This window comes from Mus musculus, chromosome 2 (genome assembly GCF_000001635.26).
Source record: "Mus musculus strain C57BL/6J chromosome 2, GRCm38.p6 C57BL/6J".
NCBI classification, from domain to species: Eukaryota; Metazoa; Chordata; class Mammalia; order Rodentia; family Muridae; genus Mus; species Mus musculus.
This window is the reverse complement of record NC_000068.7, coordinates 24,493,011-24,497,855: the sequence shown is the minus strand read 5'-3', so window position 1 is coordinate 24,497,855 and position 4,845 is coordinate 24,493,011. Positions and strand designations below refer to the sequence as shown.

Here is a 4,845-nt window from a genome sequence, read left to right as displayed (position 1 = left end):
TATTTGCTTTTGGGGGATAGATTGCGAGGGCAGAGAGGAAGGGAACAAAGTATGGGGAGATGACTGGGATTGGGGTACACGATGTGAAATTCACAAAGAATCAATTAAAAGTTAAAAAAACAAAAACAAACAAACGTGCAGTCAATGGAGTCAAATGTAGACCAGACATCCCAAGGACTCAGTGGGGCTGAGTCTTAATGTGGGTATTATAGTGTGGATTCTTTGCCTAGAAAGAACAAGACTCAAGACAGAAAGAGAAAGAGCAAAGGGTGTAAGGGAGAGAGAAAGAAAGAGAGGAAGGAAGTGGGGCGAGAGAGGTTGTGCGTGGAATATCTTACAAAATCAAAGAATGAATTCTAGTAGTGAGGATGTTTATGTAGGAAATCTGGGTTGAATTGTGTTTTCCAAAATATTTCTAGTACTTGTGACTTTATTTAGAAATAAAGTCTTGACACAAAATCAACAATAGAGGTGATTTATGCACCCATAACCACAATCCATATACCATGTGACCTTGTAAGGGAGAGGGGAGTGTATTGTGAAAACACAGAAAGAGGGAGATCATTTAAAGATGGAGGTGGGGCCTACAACTAGGCTGCCGCAGCTGAGGAACTTCTGGATGCACTTGAAGGCAGGGGAAGGATCAAAGAGCCCTGCCAATGCCTCCATTTGTACTTTGAGCATTCAGAACTGCGAGAGAATAAATTTCTGACACCTTTAACTACCTAAGCTGTCATATATTGTTATGGCAGCCCTAGCAAATAGAAGCAATAAGTTCAATTCTGTAAGAAGATATAATTAATTGTAAGGGGTTTTTGTTTTTTTGCAGGAGTACTTAAGTGTGTATTCATAGGTTCTAGAGAAGGGAGAGTGACTTTTTTGGGGGGATATGGTCCTTGGCAGGATGTGCACACCACAGTGGATGGCCACATCTGTAAACATATAGGCAGCACTGATTGGCCTCCACAAATTATTAAATATAAACAAATAAGAGAGCTCAGGGGTATATGGTGAGGAGTTGAAGTATGGAGGGTGAATATGATCAAGATAAATTCTACATGTAAAGATTCAATGAGTGCATTCTATATATAAAACTTTAGAACAATACATTCAGTACATGTAAGGTTCAAAGAATAGAGACACTCAAGTATTCCTGGTGCAGCTGGGGTCTGTGTTGATGTATGTAGCCTGAGTTACCACCAAAGGATGTCAGAGGCCCATGGTTTGGTTGCCACTGGAGACCATGTGGATATCTGAGGGCCATACTGCTGGTGGGGAGACATGCTGATCTGAGTGGCTTGTGTTGCCACCTGAGGGCCTGGTGACATCTGGACCCACCCTGTTGCCTGGGGCTATGTCTTGGCTTGTGGTCCAGTGACAGCCAGAGTCTATGTTGATGTCCCAGGCCTAGGTAACCACCAAAAGCCATGCAGATGTCCATGGTCTGGACTGCGGCCTGAGGCACTGTGCTGAGCTAGTCCTGCCCCTTGCTAACTACCACACTTGGGAGAGCTGGTCCTGCCTCTAGTCTGCTGGATGGCTTGAGGGAGGGAGAGATGTCTTACCCCCACCCCTTGCCCTTGCCACCTATGCCCAGTGGGAGAGCTTGGGCAGTGCTGGAAATCTTGCCCTGGTGGTGCAGTTGCAGGAGAGCTGGCAGCCTGACCAACTCAGCCACCTCCCAGGCCCAGATCTGAGGCTTTAACTGTCTCACCCCAAAATCTAGCCCATCTGCTAGAGGGTATGAAAGGACCAGTCTTGCAGGTTCAAAGCTGTAGGCTCTCCACGACAGAGGGCAACAATAGGATATCGAAGAGAAGTCCCTGTGAGGATCAGTATTGATAGTGTATCTGAAGCCAGAGGCCTCGAACCAGACAAATGAATGACTCATTGCAATGAACATTCGCAAGTAAGCTGTGTGGACAAAAGGGTGTATGTACTGTGGGACACACTGCAGCTCCCGCGACAGGACTTTCTGTTGTTGTACTATCTTATTTTCTTTCCTTTGGGGGAGGGGGGGATCCAAGGGCAGAAGATGGATCTGAAGGAACAGGGGGATGACTGGGAGTGGGGTGCTTGATGTGAAATTCACAAAAAATGAATAAAAAGTAAAAAACAAATTCAAAGAATAAATTTTTTTCAAGAGAACTAAATCATTTATTGAGTACACATGATAATGAATGATACACAAGCTTCATTCTCATCTGTTATTTTATCTGATGCTGTTATTCAATTTTGATATTGCATCGCGTATGCCAACAACCATTTTATAACCAAATTATGACCTTGCTTGGATGACCATTTCAATGGTGAAACTCATTACAAGTTACAACAGTGGCGGGCAGTTTAACAACACCAAGGTTTATGAAGACAATGGCTTCTCCATCCAAGCAACCATAAATAAATTCCAAATGGAACTTGGCACCACCATGAAGGAATTCTAACTTCACACTGTTGGGGAAGTTTACCAAGATGGCTTCAGAGTAGACTAACTTTACACAACACATTAAAAATAAAGTCACATTTATTCAGCGTCATGATCAGACAATTACATTTAGCAGTCAGCAGCATGGGTGAAAAAGGTCTACAGTAAAACCTTTTGTTGGAATGCTTTATACTCTCTACAGAACAGAAACTAAAATAACCTGTTATACAATTAGTCACAAATACAGTCCTGGAGTTTTTGCCCACACACATGAGTATTGTCTAAAACATGTCTTCTTTGTAGCAGGTAGGCCCTGCCACCACTGTGCTTGGCTGAGTTCACAAATCTGTTGTAACCTGTAGCTTCCCTGTCACTTCTCTGGCTCTCCTCTCCTGCTAAGCTTTGTTTCCTGGCTGTAATTAGAACCTCCTGCCACTGCCATAGCTACTGCTGCTGCTGCTGGAACCTCCGTAGCCACCTTGGTTTCCTGGTTTAGCAATGTACTGGCCTCCACCACCATAAGGGCCAGAGCTCCTGCCTCTAAAGTTTCCTCCCTTCATAGGTCCAAAATTTGAAGACTGATTGTTGTAATTGCCAAAATCATTGTAGATTCCACCACCTCCAAAATTGCTTCCATTATTGCCAAATCCATTATAGCCACCCCCACTGCCACCACATCTACCACCACCACGGCTGCCACCAAAGCCACCATGACCGCTAAAGTTCCCTCCTTGACCAAAATTGTCATTGCCACCAAAACCGCCTTCACCACCACCACCAAAGTTTCCAGAACCACTGCGACCTCTCTGGCTGGATGAAGCACTAGCCATCTCTTGCTTTGACAGAGCCTTTCTTATTTCACAGTTGTGGCCATTCACAGTATGGTATTTCTGAATAACAATCTTATCCACAGAGTCATGGTCATCAAAGGTGACAAAAGCAAAGTCCCTCTTTTTTTCCACTGCCTCTGTCAGTCATAGTTTCTATCACTTCTATCTTCCCATACTGCTCAAAATAATCTCATAGGTGATGCTCTTCAGTGTCTTCTTTAATACCACCAACAAAGACCTTTCTCACAGTTAAGTGGGCACCTGGTCTCTCTCTCTTGACACAGCTCTCTTAGGTTCCACAGCTCTCTCATCCACCTTGTGTGATCTCGCATTCATGGCAGCATCCACTTCCTCCACAGTGGCGTGTGTGACAAATCTAAAGCCACTGGATCTCTCGGTACCACACAGTCGGTTACTCTTCTCTATTGCTCAAAATGGCTCCTCAGATTCTCATTGGTTGTTCCAAAGCTCAGCCCTCCGATGAAGAGCTTCCACAACTGTTCCGGCTCCTTGGGAGATACTGATTTAGACATGATGGCAGGGTTATGAGAGCCTTCAGCAATGCTTCCAAAATAAATATTTTAAATTATTAAAATAAGAAAGGAGAAAATCTACAGAAAAGGAGACGATTTGAGAACTAGAGGAATAGTTAAGGGAATGTGGGGAAGGCAATGGAAGGGAGAGGGCAAATAATGCAATTGGCATCAAAATCAGGATTCAGAGATGCTCTTCAGTGGTGCAGCCACAGGCATGGTGCCCACATCCCTACAAAGAACCCCTAGTTTATGTCCCTTATGCAATTCTAATGAAACTCAGTGAGCCATATACCACACAAATAAAATTAAATTTAAAAGGCCATGAAAGGAGAAGCAGGACTAGAGGATAGTAAGGGAATCAAGAGAATGACAGGAGGATAAGAAAAAATATATAGGTAAAGGTGCTTGAAATGCATTATATAGTATACATATGTCATGGTGAAATTCATTATTATATGTAATTAATATATGCTTTAAAGGCACATTAACATACATGCAAAACCCAGAAGGACACTTTGTGATCTAAGACCATGAGCCTTACTTAGCCTAGAGTCTTTAGAAAGCAGAACCTGAGGCAAGGGTTGAAATGGTAGCATTGTATAAGGAGGAAGGGGGAAGGAGGAAGGGCGCAAACCCAGGACCCAGGCCGGAGGATTACATGCATTTGTGTCTAGTGACAGCTTCAAAGTGAGCTGTAAAGGTGTATAAGAGTCTCTGAAAAATATAAGACATATGGATATAGATATCTCAGTAGTAGATTGGTAAATAGATATTGGAATAGATAGATAGATAGATAGATAGATAGATAGATAGATAGATAGATAGATAGATAGATAGATGTTAGGTAGCCAGAAAGACAGACAAAATTCATTGCAATGAAATTCATGGAGATTGAATTTCAAGGTTATTGGGAAAGAGCTCAAGTAAACTGTGGGAAAGGAAGGTATGTGGGATAACCCGAAGCTTTAAGAACTACAATAATTAAAAAATGGTGAGTCACCTGGATTGGAATCTCAATATTCCACATGTGGGAACTCTATCTGAATTACAAGGT

The 4,845-nt window shown here is 42.8% G+C and overlaps 1 pseudogene; it reads right to left on the bottom strand.

Annotated features, from left to right (window-relative positions):
* Positions 2,139 to 3,824, bottom strand: Gm13418 (predicted gene 13418; annotated as a pseudogene).